Consider the following 27,820-nt stretch of genomic DNA (forward strand, 5'->3'; position numbering starts at 1 on the left):
TATGAACACAAGAAAATGTTAAACACACACAGCAAAACACATTTAAGAGTGGGAAAAGGGCTCACACTCTTACCAGGTGAAAGAAAAAAATCCTAGAAATCCAGCAAAGCTGCTGAGGGACTCATTAGGTAAGGGAAATTAGCCATTCTGGAGAATTCTCCCTAACACCAGCCATGAAGGCATCCATGACCAGAGGTTTGCTATCTAGCTTTGGTCTTTTCCGGTCCCCTTTGCTTCTTCATCCATTTTAGCATGCATTTTCAACAGTTGTGCCATTGCTTCTGTCAGTGTGCCATTTTCTCCATCACTGGCAGGTACAAACGTTCAACAGTAACCCCCAATTCTTGCGCAAACTCCTCCTTCCATTGCTGTGAGAAGGTCCAGAACATATCTATTCTGGAGCACCATCAACATTACTGCTCTGAGCTCCTCCTTTATTGGGTTGAATCCATTCACTGTAGAATTTATTGTCAGCATCAACTCCCACCTGGTAATCTGGAGCCATTTTGCATTTGCATATGTCTGTAGTGATGGAACCACTGACTTAAAAAACATTCCTGTTCTGCTGAATAACCTATGTTCAGATGGTATGCTACTCACTTCCACGGACCGCTTCGTCCTTCCTTTTTCTCCTACTCCCACTCACCTTTTCTTTTTCATGTTAGTGTCCATCTTCAGGAAGTCATCAAGCTTTATATCGATATCATTCTGGGGCACTACCAGTGATGGCATATGGATGTGTATGAATGAGCAAACTCCTCACCAGTTAGGTGGCAGCTTCTCACATGCCTTGGACTCACATGGCCAGTAATGATCCATCAGTTCTGCGGTGCCAATCTTCTTTGCTGGATGCTTTTCTGTATACCTACATTCTGTGTTATCTCCAACTTCCAATTCTCCCTCATTCTTAAAGCACAATGCTTGTTTCTTCAAAGGTATTATAGGCTTCGGTCCAGCTCCATTGTCTACCCAGGTGAGCAGTTTGGCACTTGCATCCCATTCTTTCAGGCACTTGTCATTCTCACCTTGTACTGTATTCAATGGCGATTGTGTGCTTTACTTCCTACGACTCCATCTTTCCATCCTTCTTCTGTGTATACTTAGCCATATATAAGCATCTGCAGTCTTTCCCAGCATCCTGGTTCTCCTATTTCTTTCACCCCTCCTCTTCGGACAGAGCAGCTCCTTCAGTGTTATCGTTTTCATGTCGCCTTTCTGCAGCCCATCAGGTATATATACACTGTACCTAAATGCCAATAATTGTTGATCATGTCAAGAGTCTTTATGTAACTATCTTTGTAGGTGAATGTCGCCTGAGACATCCATCTCAATGTTGCCATTTTCCCTTGAAATATTCCTTGAGTGGTAACCATGGACAAATACATAAGGCATTGGGCTCTTGCTGCTGGTACTTCAGTTGATATGAATGTTCTGGAGGCCCTCATGGCATAGGGGATTAATGAGCGGACATAACAGCTCTCCCAGGTGGTTTTCTTACCTACTTTGGTATGTGTTTGTACCACATATAATTAGACTCTCAAGCAGTGTCAGTGAGATATAAGCCGACTCCCCTCATGTCTGTGTCAGCACTGCACTTACCTCTCCTTACTGTGCTGTCAGTGCTCTCCTGTCTACCTGATATGGTCATTCTACCTGCTGGGATTGAGGTAATGTTAGTAGAGGATACAGCAGTTTCACTAGACACAAGCGATATTCGCTAACAGATAACTGCAAAGACCCCACTCAGGAATGAGAGACATGACAAAATAAGAATATTTTGTATTATTTCACCCATCACCTGTGCTGCTGGATCCATGTGCAGCTTGAAAATATCAGTTGCCCGCCTGAAATGTGCAAAGATTGCACGTTATTTTGTTAGTGTTAGATTGGTCTTAAGCCCCGTGAATCATAAATGCCATATCATATCATATACAAGAATAGCTGTTCCCACACAGTTCTAATTCTATGGTCTTGAAGTACAGTGAGTACTGATGTGTTTCCTCGTTCACGTTGTGGGTAAGCTTGGGCCGAATATGCTAGAAAGACATGGTAACATATACCAGTAGGACGTGCTAGAAATCTGGTGGACCTTCTAATGAAGTGTGCAAATTGGCCCGAAAAGGTATCAGGTTGTAAATCATTGGGCAACATGAACAGTCATAAAATATCACAGTCACACTTTCTCGACGAATGTATGTAGAGAATAAAATACCAAACAGACAGTGTATCCTCACTCTGGATGTGTAGGAAGTCCTTGCCCTAAATCTGCTGCCCTTGATCGAGTGACCATCGGGTTTCGGCAGTGTAAGCTCTGAATAAATTTGTTGTTTCTCTTGCTGATGATGGTTGGCCCAGTCGATCTAATTGCCAGGTGAAGCCACAGCTTTGTAGGGCTTATTGTCTGCAAGGTGATTCCACACAGTCCTCCTCTCCAGTCTCACCACTAATTCAGTCACGGCTTTGACAGTGTAAGGGCCAGTGAATCTGGGTGTGTCTCACCGATGGGCAAAATTCCATAAGAGGACTTGGACTGTTGACACTGCTGTTTTCTCCTTTGGCTTCAGGGCCTACCTGGTGTTGTTATTTCTGGCGAGAGATAAAAGAGGTACTACCAATCAAGGAATTAAATAATCACACATTTCCTGACCTGAAATAGTCGCACTACTCTCTGCATCTTTTAGTGCCCTAGTGGGAGGAGCCAGGGAAAGATGCATGTGCTGTCCTGTCACCACCTCGTGCGGGCTTAAATGGTGGTCAACCTGGGCTTTTTGCACAATTCAAATAATGCTAAGGGTAAGCAGTGGAGCCAGTTTTTGTTTGTACTCTTTTTAGTTTTGGCAATGCTTTCCTTCAAAAGGCGATTGAGGTGTTCACACACCTTGTTTGCTTGCAGGTGATAAGCACAGGTGAATTTGTGTTGAATGCCCAGCAACGTTGTAATGTGCTTGAACATCTCGTTGGCAAAGTGAGGGCCAATGTCAGACCGCAGGACGTCACACACGCCCCATTGTGGGAACACTTCCCAGACCAGAAATTTTGCAGCCCTGAGGGCGTCAGGGTGGGAACAGGGTCCTGCCTAAATCCACTGAGATAATGAGCATTCAACCACTATCATGTAGCGGTATCCTTGGAAGATTCTGTTCATGTCGACGTGTAGGTGTTGAACTGGAACAAGTAGGCGAGGCATGGCTCCTCTCACAACTCCCAATGTATGTCTTGCTGTAAACTGTTTGCAAACTAGGCATTTGGTCCTAAATTCAGCCATGTGTTATGCACATTAGGAAAGAAACATGTTTCTCCAATATGGGCGACAAGCACCTCCTTCCCTGTATGTTTTGGATAATGTAACTGTGCCACTGCTCTGTGAAACAATGCGAGTGGCATAACCACTTTCCCTGTGTTATACTGCTGCCATAGGGCATCTATTGGAGATACTGTACATCCCCTCCTAGTCCACAGGTCTTCCCCCCCCCATGGGTGCAGCCCTCTGCAGATCCATTATTTGTGTTGCTGGCAATATATTGTTACCCTCTTTTAGTATCATTTTTCTTGCAGAGTCACGGGCATGTGACAAAGCCTCCATTTCCAGGAGCTCCCCAAAATATGCGGCACACTTTGCTTCCCCTTCTGCTACTTCATTTCCCCTCACATGTGTGCTTGACATTTCACTATGGCTGTCTGCTCGGGTTAATGTTTAACTTCTATCATCCTGCCCAATAGAAGTGTGTGCTGTACTGGTGACCTGTCAGCCCTCCTGAACCCTCTCTTCATCCACTGTGACAGTCCTGAGTGTACTATGGATGTCACACATATGCTGAGTCTGAGTAAATTGTCACATCCTTTGTTCTGCTGTGCTCCAGTGCCAATATTAAGGACAGAAATGTTGCTGCCTGTGCTAAATAATGTGATGGCAATCACGCACTGACCACTCCCTCACTGGTTCCTGCCATTCCTGTATGCCTGACCCCATCAGTTTGGTTGATTGTTGATGACCCATCAATGTAAAGCACATCTCTCCCCTCAAGTGCATCCTCATGTACCTTCTGGGTGTCACTGAATTCCTGTGTGTTTTCTGTGCAGTCATGTACGTAGTCACCTTCCTGTAAGACGTTGGTGAGAAAATCCACTGGGTTAACAAGTCTTCACCTCACTCCCTTAAGTGATGGTTTTGATAGTAACACCTCATACCCTGATGCTATCTGTGTTGTCAGTGTGTTCTTTGGTTTCTCCAGTATGGTGAAGAGGTCATGCTCCATGTAAAGAGAGGTCCTGTACCCCATGGTAACACTTGCTGATTTGTCCACTCCGAATGCGGCAGCAGCCAAAGCTTGTTTGCATGGATAGTGTCCTCTCATTACTGGTTCGAGCTTCCCACTGTAGTATGCTAGTGGCTTGTGCCCCAAGCTTGTCTCTGTCAGAACTGTTGTCATCACAACCCCATCTGAGTGTGAGAACAAAAATAATTCCTTTTGTAGCCTGGGATCCCTAACACTGTGCATATCTCTTCCTTCAGCTCATCAAATGCCTCATTCATTTCTGTTGTCCATCGTATTATCTTGGGTGCCTTCTGTGCTTCCTTCAGAGCACTCAGTAGAGATCTAGTGTAAGTGCTGTAGTTAATGACCCATGCCCTGCAGTAATTGCATAACCCCAAGTATTGCTGCCTATTCTCTCTGCCCTCTCTGGAGTCACCTGTTGGACATTTTGGGAGATCACCTGCCCAATGTACTACACTCATTTCTACACTGTCCTTTCATCACGCTGCAAATCAAAATGTCATCTGCATACTGTATGACCATGGTTTCCATCTGTACATTGACCAGGTCCATCTGGAGCACCCTATTGAATATGGAGCATGACTCACAGTTCTCTTGAGGAAGTCTTGTATGTTTCCACTTCTAGTTTCTTTACATAAAGGAAAGTGGTATAGCGAAGACGGCTTTTTATCAAGTCCATGACCATGAAATAGTCAGCTTCTGCTGGAATGCTGCACAAGATTGTTGTTGGATTAGGAACCAAAGTTTACTTTGATTCTACAATTTGATTATGAGGATGCAAGTCCTGTATGAAATGTCATGACCCCCCTTTTGCTTTCTTGGCTGTGTACACAACAGTGTTGCATGGTGATTCTGATGGTACTAGAACACCCCACTTCAGTATTGCTGCAATTGTCTCATAAATGCCCTTGTCTGCCTCCCTTGAGAGTGGGTATTGTTTAACTCTGGGTAAAATTGCTCCTGGCTTCAGCTTTTTCACCCCTTCCACTCCCATCAAAATCCTCACATCATAGGGACAAGTGGTCCATAGGAAGCTGGGTACCTTGGCCAGATCCTCCTTGTAGAGGCTTCATTACTCATGCTACTTGATCTTTACGCTGCTTTCATCCTGGTGGATCACGATATCATGACCACCAGGTTGCACAAATTTGCAAACTTCTCCCCCCTTGCATCTAAGTGGGTTTCATCATTTCTTAACAATCGTGATAGCAAGGTTTTTTGTGGCATGGCACAGTCTGAACGTACTACTATTACCAGCAGAGTACCTCAGGGAGCCTGCACCTCCCCCTGCTTTCATAACATCTTCACAGCCCCCTTATTTGCTATGCTAGACCATGAGAACGTAATATTTACTAACTACACGGATGACACTCAATGTGTCAACCCGCTGCCTGGCTCACATAGCTCAGATGAACTTGCCATCAAAAAAGTCTTCACTATAATTGAAACATGGATGGTCCATAACAATCTGGCCCTGAATAAATCAAAGTCTGAGCTCCTTGTTATAGGATCCTCCCATATATTAAACAAACTTGGGCCACGCTATGATAGGAGAACAAACTATCACTCTGCTAAAAAAAGGTGAAAACCTTGGGTGTGACCTTCGACCAACGACTAACTATGAAGCAAATATCCATGTGCCTATTATATTAAACTACTAGCTCAGCTAAGGCCACTGATATCTCAAGATAATGCAGAGACCATTACTAGAGCGATAATAGGGTCTAAAATTGACTACTGCTCAAGTCTTTTAATGGGACTAAATAAGACTGATTGTAACAATCTGCAAGTGTGCCGGAACGGGAAAGTCAGAATTGTAATGAAACTGAAACGTAGAGATCATGTCATGACTGCAAGACGTGCCCTCCGCTGGCTGCTCATAGAGTCCAGAATTTTGTTTAGGACTCTAACCCTAATACAAAAATGCAGACTAGGCAACATGCCCGACTACTTACAACAGATTACTAGAATACTAGAGCCCTAAGATCAAATAACCAGCATTTGCTATTTGTACCGAAATGCCGAAAAAGTTAAGCGGGCCAACTCAGCCTTCTTCTCCATTGGGCCTAAGGTTTGGAATGCTCTCCCAATGGATATGAGATGCATTGGGTCACCAGAGATTTTTAAGAAAAGGTTGAAGACTCACCTTTTTAATTAATTTTATTCATAGTCTTTTACCTGAGGATTTTAGTCCTCACTTCTGGTACTCAATTGTGATTTTTTTTATGTTTTCTGTTATGTGTTGTTTATGTCTTGCAGCGCCCTCACGCCCTAGTGTCCATGGCTACGCTATACAAATGTTATAAAGTAAAGTAAAGAAAGACAGTGGTGCTTTGAGTGTCATCGCCATCCTCTGTGGTACCTCTCTGTAATGTATCTTTATCCAATAAGTCACACCCATTTTGAACACCATATTATGGTCTGATCTGTTGTCTCTGAATATTTCTTCGCCTGTCACTGTGGTCAATCTATATCCTTCAGCTATGGTGATCAATGCTCTCCATGATCATCCTGTGTTGTCCATCCCATCTGTCCCATCCACTCGTCTCCCACAATCACTGCCTTGATCTCCAGTGGTATTATTATCCCTTCTGCCTCATCCAATGGTATCTCTGGTCTGAACAAATACTCATTTGGAATGCACCACATTTTCCCTTGAATCCCTGGGAGACATGCACTTGCAATCTCAGCCCCATATTGGAACATCTCCTCATCCACTGGCACCCCCCTCTGTACTTTCCGTCCACAATATGCTTGAATGATTTTCCTTACATTCAGAATGTGAATCCCTGGTGTAGAGCAAACTGTGCCCTTGTACGTGAATGAGATTGTCATGTTAAGTCTTCTCATAATGTCTCCCCTGCGTATGCTCACATGTGTCTGTCGAGAGTAAAGTAAAGGAAATGATAAATCGTGTTCCCCTATAGAAAGGAAAACATTGTCTGTGAATGGAACCACTTCCATAGCCCCAGTGAATCCTTGAGTAGTCATGGCATCACCTGACAACCTATAGTTCCCCTCCGGAATGCAGGACTTAGTCACCCCAGTGTCTACAAGAGAAGAAAACATCTTGTCCCCTGTTGTCACCTATGCGTGGTTCCTCCACAGGGTTGGGTGTGATCAACAGGATGGAACACATCAAGCCTGTCTGTGGGCTGTCCTATTGAGGGTATAAGGACATCCCATTCCCACAAAATGGATTGTTTGCCACCATGGTGACCCCTTCCAGGCTCCTAATGGGGGCCATTGCCACAGGGTCTGTGCATGCCACTGTCTCATCATTTGGTTGCATGCTGTTCCATAACTGTGGCATCTGTTGTGCCGTCTACACATACTTTGTGTTACCCTGAGTCAGAGGCACCTGTGGTGCCTGCAGATACTACGGTATAGGAGCTTGCATCAGTGGTATCTGTTTCATGGGCTAGTGTTTCTGTGGGCACACATTCAGTGTCTGCCCTTGTTGTTGTGCTTGGTCTTGTGTGTAATACTTGTCTTGTTCCCCTTGATATGCTCCCCCATTCTATTGTACCCCCTGCTTCTGCACATGCTCGAAATGTGCCCTATCTACCCACACAACCAGCACTGTGGTGGCTCCCTCCCTTGCCCTTGGAAACCCCTTTCATAATCCCCTGGGCCTTGCTGTATCTGTTGGCCATATCATCAGAACCCTCCTGGGAAACGCCCTTGGTTGTAATGTATCTCTGTCCCATACCCCCATCCCCTGGGTGGCCCCCATCTTCCTCACAACCAAGGCAGCCCCATTAATGTCTCAGGAGGATAGCTCAGGGGCAACATGCTCACTTTGGAAGCAAGACAACATGGAGCAACACATGTTCGATCCCCAGGTCCGCACTTAAAAACCTCTGGGCATTAAGCGTGTTATAAATAACCTATCATATCATATCATACTTGCCCCATGGGCAGTGGTACATACTGTTGCTGTGGTGTCCCCTGTGCTGCTACGCTCATCAGTACTGACCCTTCCAAAGTGTACTTTGATAATTTATATTGCACTAGATTTGCTTCCTCTTGCCTCCTTTCTGTGTTCTTCTTCCTTATTTTCTCCTGCAGCAGCCTACAATGGTGTACTATCGTGAGCTGTATTTCTGGCCAAGTTTTTGCCTCCATGCCTACTAACTTTTGAGATGCTTCTGTATCAGCTCTGGCAGTCCCTGGCACAATATGTGGTCAAATAAAGCTACTGTTTTGTCCCACTGTTCTCTCATTTCAAGGCACCAAAACTCTTGGATCAGCTGAATATAGTGTAAGGGGTCTTTGTCCTCCCCATCTTGTGGGCCATAATCACACCAATGTCTGACGTGTCTGGGTATTGTGTCCTTAAAGCTTGCCATTTGGCAGCTCAGCAGTTTGCAAACAGCGATCCATTGTGTGCTATGTCGTGGATAGTCACTCCTGGAAACCCTGCCCTTTTCCATACATCATCTGCAGCCACACTGAGAATTGCCACTTGTAATCTCTTTACGTCCCCCATTGCTAATCTCTGTCCCACAGTTATTCTTTCCATGTCATATATCCATTTCCCCGCTCCTGCAGTTAACAAAGGTAACCCACATCTAACATTTTCCTTGCTGAATTGTTTCCATGGTACATATTGAGGTTGCCCCCTCACTTTTCCAGTAGGAGCAGTTGTGTGAACCCTACCTCCCCACTTTCTGCTTAAAGTGCTTATGTGTGTCTCTGGGGTCAGTGTGTGCTCTTGCTGGCTCTCCTCTAGTTACTGGTGCACAGTTGTCTGACCCCACCTGTGTCCCTACTACCAAAACATACTATGGCCATCTCCCCTTCCTTAGTCCTTGGAGATCCCCAAAGTCTCTCAATGTAGGGGAGCTCACTGTCAGGGTTGTGTGATGCTGCTCTAGTCTGGGGTACCTGATCTTCCCTGTTGTCCTTCGTCATCCCTGTATTTCTTACCTCTTTACATGTCAGGCTTCTCTCCGCGCTGTACCCTGGGGACCTATACCTCGGCTTCCTTCTTTTCTCATCCACACTTCCCCCTGCATAATAGTCTGACTTTGTCTCCATATAGCTGCAAAAATAGTTCACAAAGCTACGTCTCATAGAGGTCATGTCTTACCCAGCCTTCCCCCTGGAATCGATCAAGTCTATGCCACCCTTATCTCCATAGGATCCCATGCCTATTCCTTCTGCTGCTGTCTTGGTCCTGTTTGGCAGAGATGTACTGTCTGGCTCTGCGCGTCTACCTCCTCCTCCCATGCTCATGCTTCTCCCATGCCCAGTGCCCATCGTACTTTTATGTCTTTGATCACGTGCTCCTCCTTGCACTCTCTCAAAATCTGCTCTAACTGCCACTTCCTCCATTCCCTATTCACTAACATTCATTTTTTCTTCTCATCTGCTTCTCTCTGCTTTTCAATCTCTTCTTGCTCCTTCCTTCTCCTCGCTTGCCGCTCCTGCTCTTTCACTTCCTCCGTTTTCCTTTCTCTGCACTCCCTCTTGAACCTCTCTTCTCTTTCCCTCCCCTGTCTGTCTACTTCGTCCACTATTTCTGCCCACTCCCCTGCTTCTCTACTTCCGTTAAGAACTTCTGTTCCTGTGGTTGCTCCCTCTGCCTCTCCATTTGTCTTCCCTTCCAGTTTTAAAAGAATCTGTACCCCCACCCACTTGTTTGTGGCTATGCTCTCTAACCCCTCCTTTGTGTTCTTCTGCACCTCACCGCTCACTCCTCTTTCACCGATCGGCTACTCCATTCCTTTCTGTTCCTCTTCCATGGTATATGGTGGTGGTTTGCATATCAGGTTTGAATATCCCTCTGCTGCTTTTAGCTCCCATAATGTGTACACCCCCTGTTCATTGTCTGTGTCCTTGCTTGCAGGAGACGTTGGGGGAACAGAGGGTAGGGGCACGGGTCCCTGCACCTCCTGCTGGCTTAGTATCCACTGACGTCTTGCTGCGCTCCCCTCACACTCCTGAAACCTCCTCCACAACTCGAATATTGCCAAAATCACTAGTTTCTTCCCCATGTATGTACCCCGTAGTTATGTCAGTAGTGATTGCTGCACATCCTTGAGGAAACTTCCGCAAGGTGGCCATGGTTTGGTCAATTTACTCTTAGTGTTTTTAGTCCATTCTATGCTATATTTACAATCTTATCCTTATAAGGTGTGAGGGTCTTACACAGGTGCTGTAGGGGCATGTCACCCCTGCACTTCCCTTGATACAATGCTTTTCCTTTTACTTGACCTCAAATCAAGGATTTCGATATTCCGCTGTTAAGGGAGAAAACACAGTGTAATGACAATTCTTTCAATTTACTCCAAGCCTCTCTGGCTTAACAACCACCTGTCAGGCGTGGATTTAGTCAATGTCATTTGGCTCTATGACCACTGTTGAAGCACTTGTATCCATAAAGACATTCACTGGATAAGGTTTGAATTGCTGTCTGAGAGAGTACTTGTCTGCATGACAGTCACTGGTGCTCCTGAGGGCTGTCCAAATAGTGAGTGGCTTTGTGCGTTCTTGACTCTTTGGGCCGTCATGTTCATGGGGATGAAGGAGCATATTCCTGGGACACTCTCTTCAGTCCCCCCTTTGGTCGAAATATCGACCAATCCTCCATACTTCATCACTATTGCTCTTGGTAGCCATATCTTCGTTACTCCTCCAAGTTGTCATAGTAATGTGCATGGTCAACAAAACTCCAGGTAATATAGCTGCACTCTCCTTCTGGGTTGCACCATACCCATTTCCCCCGGTATCTGTTATTGTCAAATGGATTGTCGAATGTTATCATCTCAGTCGGGAACATTGGGCATTCCTTTGTCCTTGCTCTCAGGCTATTCCTTTCTTCCATTACCTCGTCTTTGTCTCCTTCCACATTTACATCCAATAACAATTTCATCCCTATTGCCTTCTCAGTAGTTTTGTGGCATTACGTAATGCAGACCTTCACCACACACAGTGCCACGATTACTAATATTAGTGCTCCTACTAACACTTTGAGTCCATCTGGTAACCATGATGGCATCCATGACCAAATGTATGACAGCCAACTCTGGTCCTTCCCTGTACCTTTGTTTTCCTCCTCCATCTGCGCATGCATTTTTGATAATCTTGTCACTGCTTCTGTCAGTGTGCCATTGTCTCTGTCTTTTGCCAGTGTAAATATGTAACAGGAACTCCCAATCTTGGTGCAACCTCTTTCTTCCATTTATTTAAGAAAATGTAGAACATACTTGTTTTAGAGTGCCATCAACCTTATGTCTTGGAGCTCTTGTATCGCTTTGGAGACATTTAATGTAGAGTTTATTGTCTGCATCAGCTCCCATCTTGTTATCTGCAACCATTTATCTGTCCTGCTGAACAATCAATGCTCAGGTGGCACATTGTCTAGTGATGCTTCTGATTCTGATGAGAAATAGTTGTCTCTTTTCACTCTACTCACTTCTGACCATTTCTTTCTTCCCTTTTCTTACACTTCTATCCATTTTAGGGAAGCCGTCTATCTTCACATGCTTCTGTGGCACTAGCACTGCTCGGATATTGATGTGGACCAACGAGAAAACTCCTCCCCAGTTGAGTGGCAGCTTCTCGTATGCATTGTATACACACGCCCAATAGTGGTCCATTAATAGTGCTGTGCCAACCTTCATTGCTGGATGCTTTTTCTGTACTTAAACTCTGTGTTCTCCGACTTTAACTGCACCTTCATTCTGGTAACACAATGCTGGTTTCTTCAGTGGTTATTCTGGGCATTGCTCCATCTTCATTGTCTACCTAGGTGAGCAATATGGCGCTCGCATCCCATTCTTTCAGGCACTTATCATTTTCTCCTTGGACTGTGTTTACTGGTGCTAGTACTAGGCTGTGTTCTTTGCTTCCTCCTACTCCCTCTTTCCATCCTTCTACTGTGTATACTTGGCCGTACATGAGCATCAGTGGTCTTTCCCAGCATCCTGGTTCTCTGCCTATTTCCTTGACCCCCCCACCCCTTCGGGCATGGTCATTCCTTCAGGGTTATTGTTTTTTTCTCTCCTTTGTGTGGACCATCAATTATGTATTGAATAGCTTGATCTAATTGCCAGTAATTGACCATCATGTCAAGAGTCTTTGTATCACTGTCTTCATAGGGGAATGTTGCATGAGACATCCATCTCAATGTTGCAGTTTTCTCTTGGAATCTTCCGCAGGTTGTAACCATGGATAGGTACATAAGGCATTGTGCTCTTGCTATTATTCCAGTTGATATAAATGTTCTGGAGCCATAGTGAGCAGACATAGCAGCTCACACAGCTGTGTTTATTTACCTACTTTGGTCATGTGATTATACCACATATTGTTTAACAATCAGACAGTGTCAGTGAGATATAGTTCCACCCCTCCCATGTCTGTATCAGCACTGAGTTTACCTCTCTTTACTGTGCTTACAGTGCTTCCTTGTCCACCTGACATGGTCATACCGCCTGCTGAAGTTGGGGTAACTTTAGTAGAGGATACAGCAGGATCACTGGCTACAAAGGATGCTCACCAAAACAGTAATGCAAAAACACCACTTGGAAATAAGAGACAAGACAAGATAAGCATATGTTTAATAATCCCTTCTATTACCTGTGATGTTTGGACTCTGATGCAGCTTGAAGATATCAGTTGCATGCCTGCAATGCGGAACAATGAGCATTAGTGTGTAAGTGTTGTAGAAGTTCAAGCCCCGTTAATCATGTGGTCTGTCATGGTAAAGATGAATAGTTGTTCCCATGCAACCTTAATTCTAGGGTCTGTGAGGACTGCAAGGACAGATGGGTTTCCTTGCTTTAGTTGTGGGTAAGCTTGGGTCAAATATGCTAAGAAAACATGATAGTACACATTTGAAGTACGTGTTCAAAATCTGTTAGATCTTCTGATGAATTGGACAAATTAGCTTTGGAAAGTATTAGGTTGATGATCAGTGGGAAGCATGGAAGAAATGCAATAAAAACAGTTGCACTTTCATGATGAATGTGTGCAGAAAGAAAAATAACAACCAGACAGTGTACCCTCACTTTGGATATGTATGAAGTCCTTTCCCTAACTCTGCTGACCGTGAGTGAGTAACCATTGGGTGTCCTCTGCGCGGAAGTGCTTCTTCCAAATTGTCTCTTTGCTCTTATTGTCGAGGATTGTTGGCCCTGTCAATGTCATTGCTATGTGAAGCCACAGCTTTGTAGGGTTTAATGTCACCTAAGTGATTCCAGATGCTTTTCCCAATTAATTTGACAGCTCTTTCAGTCACTGCTTCTACTGTGTGGGGACCCGTGAACCTGGGTGTGTCCGACAGTCTAGTGAAATTCCTGAGGAGAACCTGGTCTCCTGGGTGTACAGGTGGCTGCTTAAGTAAGTCCTCATTTTTCTGGACATTGTTGTTTAGGTCTCTGACTTCAGGCCCCTCCTGGTGTCCTTGCTGCTGTCAAGAAATAAAAGAGGTACTAGCAATCAAGGAAGTCATATAATCGTACATTCCTTGACCCAAAACATTTGATACACTTTCAGCATCCTTCACTGCTCTAGTGGGAGGAGCCAGGGGAAGTCGCATGCATCGTTCTGTCACCACCTGGTGCAGGGTTAAATGGTGGTCAGACCCGGGCTTGTTGCGCAGTGCGAACATGGCTAAGGGTAGACAATGCAGTCAATTCCTGTTCAAACTCTTTTTGGTCTTGACTATAGTGTCTTTAAGCAAGCCTTTGAGCATTCACTCACACCGTCCGCTTGTGGGTGATAAACACAGGAACATTTGTGTTGGATTACCAGCAAAGTTGTAATGTGTGGAAACATCTCATCGGTGAAGTGAGGGCCATTGTCAGACCACAGGACCTCACACATGCTCCATCGTGGGAATACTTTCTGGACCAGGAATTTCACATCTCTAAGGGTGTCAGGATGGGAACAAGGACCAGCTTCGATCCAACGGGAAAATGGACATAACTATTATGTAGTGGTACCATTGGCTAACTTGGATAATGTCAACATTGTCGATGTGAAGGTGTTGGAATGGACCCACTGGACAAGGTATGGCTCCTCTCACCGCCCTCAAAGTATGACCAGCAGTAAACCGTTTGCATATCAAGAAATTAACCATGAATTTGGCCAGGGTTTTGGCCAAGTAAGGACATAACCATGTTTCTCCAGTATGGGCAGCAAGCACCTCCATCCCTGTATGGGTTGTATAATGTTATTGTGTCAAGTGCTGTGTGGAATAATGTGAGTGGCCTAAGCACTTTCCCTGTGTTGTTTTGCTGCCATAATCCATCGGACGAGGATACTGTACATCCCTTCCTGAGTCACAGTTCTGTTTCTGTTCTGTTTCCTCCCTGGGTGCTGCTCCATAATTTGTGTCACTGGTAATATATTATACCCCTCTTTGTGTATTATGATTCTTGCATAATTGCATGCGTGTGATGAAGCCTCCATTTCTAAAATGTCCCCAAAATAAGCGGCACATGTTGCCTCCGCGTCTGCTGCTTAGTTTCCCCTTACGATAGGATCCTCCCCTTTTGTGTGTGCTTGGCATTTTAAAATTGCTAATTGTTCTGGGAGAGCTATGATGTTTACCAATATTCCCAATAACAGTGTGTGCTGTACTGGTGACTCACCAGCACATCTGAAGGCCCTCCTCATCCAAAGTGACATCCCAGAATGCACTGTTGATATCACGTAAACTGAATCTGAATAAATTGTCACTTCCTTCCCCCTGCTGCACTCTACTAACAATATTAAGGCCACCAGTTCTTCTTCTTGCGCTGAATAATGAGATGGCAGTCGTACACTCACCACTACCTCACTCGTCTTGTTCTCTCTCAGTCTCACTACTGCTGTCCCAGTATGTCTTTCACCACTTGTTTGGTCAATTGTTGAAGACCCATCAATATAAAGAAAGTCTCCCCTCTCTAGTTGACCCTCCTGTACCACATGGATAGTGTCCTCTCATTTCTGGGTGTAATTTCCCACTGTATTAAGCTAGTGGCGTGTGCCCCAAGCTGGTCTTCTGTGTCAGTACTTCTGTCATTATAACTCAGTCGCTGTCTGAGAACAGAACAAAATCTTTTTGATATTCTGAGATCCCTAACACTGGAGCTGTGCACATTGCTTCCTTCAGCTCATTAAATGCTTCAGTCATTTCTGTGGTCCATCGTATTATCTTCTCCTCTGTCTGTGCTTCCTTTAGTGCACTTAATAAAGGCCTAGTGTAAGTGCTGTGATCAAACACCCATGCCCTGAAGTAATTACATAGCCCCAAAAACTGCAGCATTTCTCCCACGGTTGTGGGTTTTGCTGTCCTTCATATTGGTTCCGCCCTCTCTGGTGTCAGCCATTTTGGGAGATCATCTGCCCAATGTATAACACTTCTGTCTAGCAATATTGTAGTTTGGCCTTGTCTACCTTTTATCCCTTGTCTGCTAATACTGTCAGCATGTGCACTGAGACATTTGTACACTGTTCTTCTGTCTTACTGCAAATCAATATGTCATCTATGTACTGTATAACCGTTCCTTAGGTCCATATGAAGGAGACTATTGAATATGGAATGTGATTCACAGCACCCTTGAGGAAGTCCTGTATGTTTCCACTTCTTCTTTCTATATAGAAATTAAGTTAAGTCTTGTGAGTCTGGGTGTAATGCTTTGCAAAGAAGGAGTTCTTAAAATCTATGACCGTGAAGTAGGCAGCTTCTCTGGGGATGCTACACATAAATGTCACTGGTTTCGGAACTAAAACATATTTTGCTTCTACAACATGTTTAAGAGGGCACAAGTCCTGCATAAAACACCATGACCCCCCTGTCGCCTTTTTGACAGGGTACACCACATTGTTGCATGGTGATTCTGATGGCACTAGGATGCCCCACTTCATAGATACCCTTGTCTGCCTCTCTTGAAAGTGGGTATTGTTTAACTCATGGCAAAATTGCTCCTGGCTTCAGTTCTATTCTCACTGCTCCTATCCCCTTTAGAAGCCCGACATCATAGGGACTTGTGGTCCATAGGATGTTTGGGACCTTTGCCAAATCCTCCTTGGGAAAAGTCAGTGGTGCTTTCAGCGTCATCGCCATTCTCGGTGGTACTTCTCTGTAATGTATTTTCGCCCAATATGTGATGGTCACTTCGAACACCATCTCGTTATCTGATCTCTGAATAGTTCTTCATCTGTGACTGTGGTCAACCTGAATCCCTCAGCTATGGTGATCACTGCTCACCATGTCACATTCTGTCATCTGTCCCATGCATTTGTATCCACTCATCTCCACTGATTACTGCCTTTAATTCTAGTGGCACTAACGTCCCTTCTTCATCATCTAATGGTATCTCTGCCCTGAATAAGTACTCATTATTTGGAAGGCACCACATTTACCCTGAATCCCTGTAAGCCATGCTATTATGATTTCAGTCCCTTATTGGAACAGCTCCTCATCCATTGGCACCCCCCTCTGTACCCTTCATCCACAATAGGCTTGAATGACTTTCCTCACATTTAGAAAATGTATCCATGGTGTGGAACACACTATCCCCTTGTCAGTGAATGAAAGGGTCATGTTACGTCTGCTCATGAAGTCTCTCCCCAGTATATTTACAGGTGTCTGTCTGGAATAAAGTAGGGACAAGGATAGATCATGCTCCCCTATAGAAAGTGCAATATTGTCTATAAATGGAACCACTTCCATCACTCCAGAGTATCCTTACACATTCATGGCATTGCCTGATATACTATATTTCCCTTCTCGGATGCAGGATTTATTCGCCCCTGTATCTACAAGAAATGAAAAAGTCTTGTCACCTATTGTTACCCCCTATACAATGGTCCTCCACAGAGTTGGCTGTAAATGATAGGATGGAGCACATCAAGTCCATATGAAGCTGTCCTATTGAGGGTATAAGGACATCCTGTTCCCCAAGAATGGGTTGCCTGCCACTGCCGTGACCCCCCAATTTCCTAATGGGAGCTGTTGTCATGGGGTCTGTGCGTGCCATTGTCCTGTCGTTTGGCTGTGTGCTATTCTGCATATGCAGTGTTTGCTGTGCCGTGTATGTGTGTTGAGTGTTGCCTTGCATCTGAGGCATCTGTGGTGCCTGAGAGTACTGCTGCTTAGGCACTTGCATTTGCGGTGCCTGTGTAATGGGCTGATGTGTCTGTGGGTATGCATTTGGTGCCTGTCCTTGTGGTGTCTGGTCCTGCATCTAGTATTCATCTTGTTCCCCCTGGTATGCTGGCTGGTATTGCATTCCCCCATTCTGTTGTGCCATTTCCCTGCTTCTGTACACCCTTGAGATGTGCCCTATCTGTCGGCACACCCAACACTGGGGTGGATCTCTCCCCTGCCCTTGCAATCCCCCAGAAAATCCTCCTGAGCCCTCCTGTGTTTGTTGCCCATATCCCCAAACCCCCCAGGAATCCCCTGTGGATCTGCTGTACCTGATGCCCGTACCTGCATCCTCTAAGTGGTCCCCCTTCCTTGAAACCCATATTGTGCATTCCCCCACCGCACGAATCCCCCCCCCACGGGTAGTGACGCATGCTCTATCTGTGGTGCCCCTTGCCCTCCATGCTCATCAATACTGCCCCTTCCAAGGAATATTTGTATTGCATCCTTTGCAATAACTTTTCTTACTCCTGTTTTCTTTCCTCATGTTCTCTTGCAATAGCCTACAATAGTGTGCTGAAGTGAGCTGTATTTCTGACCAAGGTTTTGCCTCCACCCCCACTAATTTCTTGATTAGCTTTTTCAACTGCTCGGCCAACCCTTGACATAATATGTGATAGAATAATGCTACTGTTTTGTCCCATGGTTCTTGCGTTTCAAGGCTCCAAAGCTCTTAAATCATCTGAGTATAGTGTAAGGGGTCTTCGTTGTTCCCCATGTTGCATGACATAATCTCACTAATGTCTGACGTATAAGTGTACTGTGTCCTTACAGCTTTCCATATGGCGGCACACCAGTTTGCAAATGGCAAGCCATTGTGTGCCATGTCCTGCATATCCTACCCTTTTACTTACGTCTTCAGTGGCCTCCCTAAGGATTGCCACTAGCAGTCTCTTTACATATCCTACTGCTCAATTCTGTCCGACTGTCATCCTTTCCATTGCTTTTTTCCATTTCTCTGCACCCGCAGTTAACAAGGGTAATCTACTCCTCATGTTTTCCTTGTCTATGTTCTTCCATGTTATGTACTGAGGTCACCCCACTCCCTTTTCCAGTAAGGGCAGTTGTGTGAAGCTGATCTCCCCATTCACTCCTCGTGTCAATTGGAACTGCCTATCTGGTCCTCCAACATCTTTAATGTCAGTACATGCCTTGACCGTCTCCACCTTCTTTCACCCTGGGAGATCCCTAAGTCTCTGCACGTATGGGAGCAAGTCGTCCAGACTGTGTGATGCATCTCTGGTCCGTAGTGATCAATTGTCTTTGTCACCCCTAAATCTCCCTGTATCTTGCCCTGTTTACCATGCCATGATTCTCTCTGCGCTCTTCCCTGTCGACCAATGCTTTGGTCACCCTCTTCACTCGTCCTCACTTCCCTCTCTGTCAGTGCCTGAGTCGATGTCCATATCACTACAAAAATCATCCATGAAGCTCAGCCTTCTTGAGGTTGTGTCTTCGCTGGGCTTCCCTCCAAAGTCAATCAGATCGTCACTACCCCTTCCCCCACAAGTCCCCATGTCTGTCCTGTCTGATAGAGTGGCAGTCTTACTTGTGTGATAGTGCTGCCTGACTCTGTTCACCTACTTCCTCACATTTTGCCATCTCCCGTGCCCATTGCCCACTTTGTCCTCATGTCTCTTATTGCGGGCTTCTCGTCCTACTTGCGCTTGCGCTCTCTTACGAATCGCTCTATTTCCCACATTCTCTGGTCACTGTTCACTAAAACCTGCTTTGCCTTCTCATCCTCCTCTCTTCATCTCTTTATCTCTTCAAGCTCCCTCCTTCTTCTCTCTCGCTGCTCCTGTTCTTTCTCCTCTTCCCTTTGCTTGTCTCGACGTGCTCTCTTGTGTTCCTCTTCTTCCTTTTCCTTTTGTTCTACTTCTCCCATTATCTCCACCCAGTCTTGTGCTTTGCTGCTCCCCTTATGACCCTCCATTTATTTGATTGCCCCTGCTGCTTCTCCCATTGCCTTCCCATTCAATTTTAGGAGTATCTTCCCTCCTACCCATTCAATCGAGGCTATGCCCTCTGGCCCCTCCTTGGTGGTAGTCTACGTCTCCCACGTGCTCCCTTTCCAACATCTGTCTGTCCAGCCCCCTTCTGCCCCTCCTCCTTGGTATACAGTGGAAGTTGAAATACTGGATTTGTGTACACCTCTGCCTCCTTTATCTACTGTATAGGGTATAACCCATACACTCCCTCTGTGTCCCCTTCTTGTCTGTTTGCAGGAGAAGGTGGTGGAGCGGAGGGTGGGGATACTGGCTCCGGGGTCTCCTGTTGGATCAGTATCCACTGACACCTCGCTACTTCCCCCTCGTCCTCCTGGAAAGTTTGCCACGGTTCAAATATTGCCATACGATTGGCCAACTTCGTCCCCTTATAGGTGTCCTGTAGGTGTGTCATTAGTGGTTGCACATGTTTGGAGAAACTCTGTCATTGTGGCCATGGCTTAGTCAATTTACCCTCTGTACTTTTCGTCCATTTTGCGCTATTTTTACAAATCTTTTCCTTATAGCGTGGTAGGGTCTTACACAAGTGCTGTAGGGGCATGCCCCCCCCCCACACCTCCTTTGATACATTGCTTGTATACTTACTTGACCTCAAATCGAGGCTTTGACACTGCATTATTACACAAGCACAATGAAAGAACAGTTCTTACAATTATTCTTGAACCCGAGCACCACCACTCTGCAACTCTCAGCCACCTCAGGCACACCTACCAATCTTAGGCATGTGCCTTCCATGCACCGCCACTGAATAGACAATTTCAAGTTTCTCAATACCAATTTGTATCACTCCTCATGCTCTCCAAGTCCTATGCACCAACCTAATGGGTGACATCGCCAACTCACTAAACAAGGTAGTGCTAAAGAACACTTACAATGCGCACAATGTTAATGTCCCATTACACATGAATGCGCACAACACCAAAATGAACCCATAGCTGTCTTGGTGCCTCCTAACAGGGGATGCCAATATTTCTCGTGTTTAATCTGTACTGACAACATTGCCTTGAAGATGAAAAATCTCAGAGACTTAACCAGACAAACACCTTCCGCAATCTAGGCCAGCTCCCTTTGTTAAAGCTTACACTGGGATTTCATCATCATCCATGGCCCAAGCTAAAACACACAATCCACGGGAAATCAAATATTCACATAACTTCTGTCATCCGTGCCCTTAACTCAATAGTCTAGGTAATTGATCAGAACCTTTTCCCTTAAGACCGAATGTGCCCTAACCACACGAACTACATCTACCTCCAATCCTTTACACTACTATGCTTCACAATACTCAAGACTACTGGACAATATTCAACAATACGTTAAGGATACTCAACAATGCTCAATATCACCCTGGCACCTGCATTACCCTCCCACTCCCCTTACTAACACTCTGTGATCCACTGATGCAGTTCGGCATTCGGCTCTCCCAAAGCTGCCACGCCACCCTTCTGGTCTGCTGGAATCCTCATGGGTCATGGGCAAGATATTTCCAAGCTGGCTCCTGGTGGCAGTTGTACGGCAGTGCACCGCCCGTTGTCTCGGACCCTGCGAGGGGCTCCACAGCCCTCCAGGCGCTGCGGCAGAGAAGGCGGCTCTATGCTGAACGTGCGTAGTGAGCTATAACTCTGCAACCAACTTGTTGGTGAGGTTCTGGTATGCCAGAGGTCTGGGAGTTACTACAAGCTCACCTGTTCAGCTCTCAAGGGCCCAACAACCATGCCCCCAGAACACATGGTGGACTCAGCCAAGGGCAAGTTAGAACTGTCATTTATTACAAAAACCGTCAGGGATCATAGAGGACATTCAAAAATCTCTGCAGTCACCATTCCTCACAACCTCATGTCACACCGTTTTGATACAGAATTGTACCTCAATATGGGCCCTCCCCCCAAAAAAACTATCACACATATTCATTGTGTGCTCCGAGTGATAGACACTATAGATTTCCCCTTTACATCCTACTCCATTGGTTCTTCCATGTCAGGTGGCTGCCCTGCCCCTTCCCCATGAAACTATCTATTACATTTTTGCAGGGTCACGGGATTACCATTGGCCCTTGCCCCCTGCCATACACCCCTGGATGTCTGTCCCCTGATTGGCTGGAACTGGTCTCCTCAGGCCTGGGCCCCTGTTCGGTTCACAGCACTCTATGCACCTCTTTAAGGTGAATAAAATGACTATGTGTACCCAGTGTATCTGTTAACCGGTGTGCATATTTGCGAGTGTACATCATGACTAACGTGGCTATGTTGTGGTGTCACTAATACATCAGCACAGTGGTTTCTCTGTATTTAGTCAACGTCCTCCATCATGGCATTTGGATCTATGACCACTGTTGAAGCGCCTGTATCCAAAAAGACATTCACTGAACAAGGTTTGAATGGCTGTCTGAGAGAGTACTCCTCTGCATATGTGTCAGTCACTGGTGCTCCTGGGGGCTGTCTGAATAGTGAGTGGCTTTGTGTGTTCTTGACTCCTCGAGCCGTCATGTTCATGGGGAAGGGGGGGCATTCCTGGGACCATCTCTTCAGCATTTCCCCCTCACTGAGGGTTCAGAATGCCTGTCTGTTGCGGGCAGTCTGGCTGCTTCTCCTCTCCTTCTTCGTATTACCTTCCCCATCCTCATCATTAAACATGCCAAGTTCTTCATAATCTCTACAGCTTTCGAAGAGCACCTTTCTCTGCTCTAGACTCTGACTCATTCATTTCTGCACTCCTCTCTTTCTCTGCATCAGTGTTCTTTAACAAGCCGCTCAATTTCTAACATCCTTTTCTGTCTTTATTTGCAATTGCCTTTCCTGCTCTTCTTCTGATTTCCTCCTCGCTATGTCTTCTAGCTCTCTACGTTTTCTTTTCTCACTTTCTTCTCTTTCTTGTGCTTCTGCTCACTCCCTTTCTTTTTACAGTCGTTCACCTCCCTCCTTTTATTCCCTTTCCCTCCTATGCACTTGCTCCATTATGTCTGCCCATTATTTAGCTTCCTCCTCTGCGTCTTTGCTACTCTGTAAATCCTTCCCCACATACCCTGTCTCACTTGCTGTGTTCCCATCAAGTTTGAGCAATATCGGTCCACCTGTCCATTTGTTCGGTAGTATCGATTCTTGGCCTTCACTAAGCCCTGTTTTCCTCATGTCATTCTCTGTTAGTTTCACTTGCAAATCGCTTCGCTCCCTATGTTTACCGCAAATGTCGTGAGCTGCTTTACTTGCTTCCCCTGCGCCATCAGGTGCGCCTTCCCTGCTACATGCTGGAGATGCAAAAGTGGGATTGGTGTATACCGCCGTGGCTTTTAATTCCTTCATAGGGTAAAATCTCTTGCTTTCTGTTGCTGTGTCTGCTCCTGCTTTTGAGGAGGAGGGCGAGGGAGAGCCGAGGGCTATTCATCCCCTGTGTCCCGTTGGCTCAGCATCTGATGCTGTCGAACCGAATCCCCTTCCTTGTCCTGAAACATTTTCCATAACTCTAATATGGCCAATTGTTTACTTATTTTACTGCCCTTATAATCTGCCTGCAAATAAGTGGTAATTTGTTGCTACACACATTTGGAAAAAAACGTCAATCTTTGGGCCATAGCTTTGCCAACTTGCCCTCTGTGTCGCAAGTCCATTCCCTGCTATACTTACGTATTTGTCTTGATATCGTGGGAGTGACTTGCACAAATGCTGAAGAGGTGTATCGCTCATGTTGTTACCTTTGTATAATACTTCACCAATACTTACATGACCCCAAATTGGGATTTGGATACATCCAATTTTAATCAACACAATATAACAAATCTTTTCTTAGCCTCTCTGGCTCACCACCATAAACACAGGTGTGTTCCGCGCACCGCCCCTCTGCGGCTCTCTGTTCTGAAGGCTCAAATCACAACTCCACTCGTAAGTTTCTCAAGCTCAACCCAAATGGCACAACACTGGTTTTCAATCACCCAATCAGAAAACTACCCAATAAGCTCTACCATGTTCTTGTGTATCTCACGTCCTATTAAATAACCTCACCAGTGACGTCACCAGTACTGTAGAGGAAGAGATTTCAAAACTCGAGATTTCCATAGATATGTCTGCTTATAGACTACCCAAAACTCAACAAACACAACATAACATATATACGGCCGTCTTCCTGTCTCTTAACACGCAAATCCAATAAATCTCTAGGTCCCTTTTCTTTAGCGTCACCTTATAGAAATGCACTCCAGAGAGGTAAATCAGGAAACCACCTTCTGTGATATAAGGTAGCCTCTTCCGCTAACCACAAACCATTATGTATTCATCCATGAACCAGGCTACAATTGCCTAACTCACAGGGAAACCATTATATTATTATTATTATTATGTTTTCCAAACTTTTTCATCCTCAAGCTAAGCTGACGATTTGGCCTGCCTAACAAACAGCTATCCTTACATCAAACAAAAGCTTCAAGACACCAAGTGATCCTTCCCCCATGTGCCTTATAGCTGGGTCTATACTTACACTCCTTGATCCGGTATTTTGGATACCGACTCTCCCACAACCTGCCACTCTGGCATCCTGTCTGATAGGGGTCCCACGGGAAGTGGGAAGGAATTGTCCTCTAAAGGTGGCTCCTGTCAACGTTCTCTTCATACATGTGTGATTTTAGATATTGGTTACCGCTAGTCGCCACACAGCCCAGCAGGTATGCAGAGGGACGAGACGGTTTCTTGACAAAGAATCCAAGCGACCCTCCTCTGCTACCACCTTGTATGGGTGTGGCAGGGCCCTCTAGCAGTCACCCCAATTATCAGAAAAGACAAGTGGGCCCAACAAAGACTGGCCACCACAACAACCGAAGACTCAGCCATGAGGCACAATTACTGTCTTTTATTAGCAAACAAAAATGACAGGGATCATACCAGGAAAACAAGTATTCTCCGGAGCTCTCACCTTCTAAGAATGTGCCACCAGATTTTATCCCGGTGTGACATCACAAGTTCAGGTTGCATCCCAGAAACCTATCACACATTTACATTGTTGAGTTTGAATAAGATACATATAGAAGATATACAGTTTAGTTCTACAATTGAATAGCCATATCTAGTGGCTCCTACCAGGACAGCCTGACTTTTATCAATCTACAATGTTGCAGGGTTGTAGAGAGACCATTGGCCCTTGCAACAAATGATATCTCCACATGAAAGATGAATCTGAATTGGGCAGAACATGTCCTCCCATCCTTGGGAACCTGGACGGTTATCAGAGTATACCTTTTCAAGGCAATGAACATGGAGGTTCAAGGTGTTCTCTACTGTTGCAATCTCTAATCACCTAAGCCTGGGAAAGTGAATTCAGTTGGCAGTTGTGAGCAACACTTGTACCTTTTTCCCCTCTGGTTCTATGGGAACAGTCCTCTTCGTCTACCTCGATTGAATGGGATTGTCCTGTTCGCCTGGGTCATGTGTGTTGAGACCATGAAATGCAGCTGTCCTGCTTGTAATTAAGAGGATTTTGCCTGATTCTCTGAAGGTGGCTCATTGTCTTGGTAACTGGAACTTACCATCTCCACTCGTCCTTAGCTGGGTGCCTTGTGTCTGCGCATCTCTGGCTGCAGCAATCATGTCCATGTACTGAACCCTGTCTCTCCTTTGCCATCCATTTCAGAGAACTATATCTTCCATATATTTCCTTATGGCTTCTCCATGTTAGCAGCAGTCGAGCAAGTGCAAGCTGAATATATGAATACTTTGCATCTTGTGGTTTCAGCTTTGGCAAAGGATGTGAATATAAATAGATATGTATGTGTGTCCGTGCTCTACCTAGGTGAGTCATGAGCATGTGCTTCATGCCTACATGCAAGAAACTAGTGCATGTTTGTGTAATCTTCATGAATGGATGAGTAAGCGCAGCTGCGTCATGATGTCAGCGATGATGTCATTGATTTATGGCTTTGCAGTCTATCAACTTGTTCGATCAATGTAATTTCCATATCATCCAAATCATCGATTGGTTATGGTCTAAACATCTGTCTGAGAGAATAACGCATCTCACATATGCGATACATCGATGATTGCAGTGATGGGCCTAAGAGTGAGGCACATCTGTTGTTTCTCTGCCTTCGTGTTGAGAGTCATGTGGGGGCCAGGAGGGTCAGATTTGGCCCCCCATCTACAGTTGGATGGGCTGAGAGGCCCAATCATGAGACGGTGGGTGGGATGGAAGGAGGCAGACTGGGGAAGAGCGTGAAGTAGGTGGAGGAGGAGAGCAGACAAGGGGAAAATGACATGGAAAGCCTCAGGTATTTTATTAAAAAAGAAAAAACTATAATCACTCCAAGAAATGGGTGGTCAGCAATCCGGTACACAACAGTAGCCCAGGAGCAATAAAATATGCTTGGGGAGCAACACCCTCGTCAGTGTTTAGGATGGGCTGAGAGTCCCAATCACGGTGCTGTGGGCAGGATGGGAGGCGGGAGGCAGGAGAAGAGCAGTAAGTAGGTTGGGAGGAGGCAGGCAAGTGGGGAAATTGCGTGGAAAGTGCCTGGGATTTTATAAATAAATACATGAACTACAATGAAGCCAGGAGATGGGGGTCAGCAATCCGGTAATCACCAGTAGGCCAGCAGCGATGCTGAAAGCAATATCTAGCAATGCCTATTCGTCATCTCTGTTCCAACTGTGCTCTCTTCAATTAACTACGCGCTCCCAGATACCTACCTCTCAATGTATGTATGTAAATAAGCCATCTCGCCCAATGTAACATATACGGACTTGAATTGTATGTAACTAAGTATAAGCACAAATGTAACAAGCACCACGAGGCCTTCGCTCTGCTGTGCGCTCAACAAATGCGAATAAATAAGTAAATAAATACGATATGGGGCTACTTTGGCTTTCAATAATGATCAAATGGAAATGCTTCTCACTTTATAGAAACATTTTGGATACACGGAACACTTCATTATTCTGTACTTTGAACCTAGCATTAAACAATTCAAATAACAGAGAACGAACCACGTCGGCAGCCAATTGCACTTCCATACTGAATTTCATGAGCATGCCTGTTGAGGACACAGTTAATAACACCACAGATATAAAAAAGAAATATAGATTGCCTATTGGATTGGCACTAGGGAAAGTACAAGTTATTGTCCTATTTTGCGGATACAAAAAGAGCCTTAAATGTAGACCAATGTATTGTAATCGATTCCGTAATGCAAAATGGAAAACTTGGTACTAACGTTTGAGGTTTAACTTATTCACCATGGACGAAATCATAGGGACACATCAAAAAGAACACAAAGATCGTTTAAAATACCTGGTTGTCGAATGTGTGGAATCGGCCCAAATGCATTATTTTTAATGTACATTTTATTTCCCCATGTGACCTTTGAAACAGGATACTAGCAGGAACACACATCTCTTTAATACTAGCAGGTATTAGATTTGTAATGCACATTTTCCCTTATGCACCTAACGCTTACAATGGATTTTAAAATTCTATTCTGACATTTGTTTTAAAAACGTGTGCTTATATATATGCATTTTGTAAATTGGTGGATAATAGTCTCTTACAGTATATGTTATCTATTGTTCTTTTATGCTTTTTGTATGATTAATTTAGTTTACGGTTTGTTTGACAAGCCAAAATAAAAGAAAAAAATGATACATATTATAAGGCATACGTTAGTAAATTAATAGCCAATTCCAAAGAACTCTTCTCCATTCTCCGAGAAATGGAAAACCCAATTGCTCCCATAGACAATGTCCCTAAGGACAAACTATGGTGCACTAGCATCCAAAATGCCTTAGCAAATAAAATCACAACCCTACAATCCAAAATTGCAAAGAAAAAAGCCTCCTTGAGCTCTACTGTAACACAGACCACCCTCCTGACAGATACACAAATTACAACTACACAAAGTAATTGCAAACCATTCAGATTTACCAACATATCCATTCTGGAAACTGAAAAGGTTATATTATCCCTGAAACCATCGAACTGCCAAGGCGACAGCTGCCCTGCACAAGTTATTAAGGACGCAGCTAGAAATTTAGCACCCTTCATCTCTAAATTAATCAATGCCTCCTTTAATTCTAGTACTGTACCCACAAACCTTAAAGAATCTTGGGTATTGCCTCTCCTCAAAAACCAGACCCTTGACCCAGCCATCCCCACTAATTATAGGCCTATTACCACTGTCCCATTTTTCTCCTTAAAATTATCGACAGAGTAGCCTACCTCCAGATACAAAACTATCTGGAGTTAAACCAACTACTAGGATCACGACAATCTGGATTCAGACCACTTCATGGTACTGAAACAGCCTTAATTGACCTCAAGACACAAATCGACGAGTTGAAGGATAAAGGTAAAACAGCTATGCTCCTCCTCCTTGACCTATCGGCGGCTTTTGACCTGGTGGATCACGCAGTGTT

The sequence above is a fragment of the Ambystoma mexicanum genome, chromosome 2q (genome assembly GCF_040938575.1).
Source record: "Ambystoma mexicanum isolate Mex_15411 chromosome 2q, UKY_AmexF1_1, whole genome shotgun sequence".
Lineage (NCBI taxonomy): Eukaryota > Metazoa > Chordata > Amphibia > Caudata > Ambystomatidae > Ambystoma > Ambystoma mexicanum.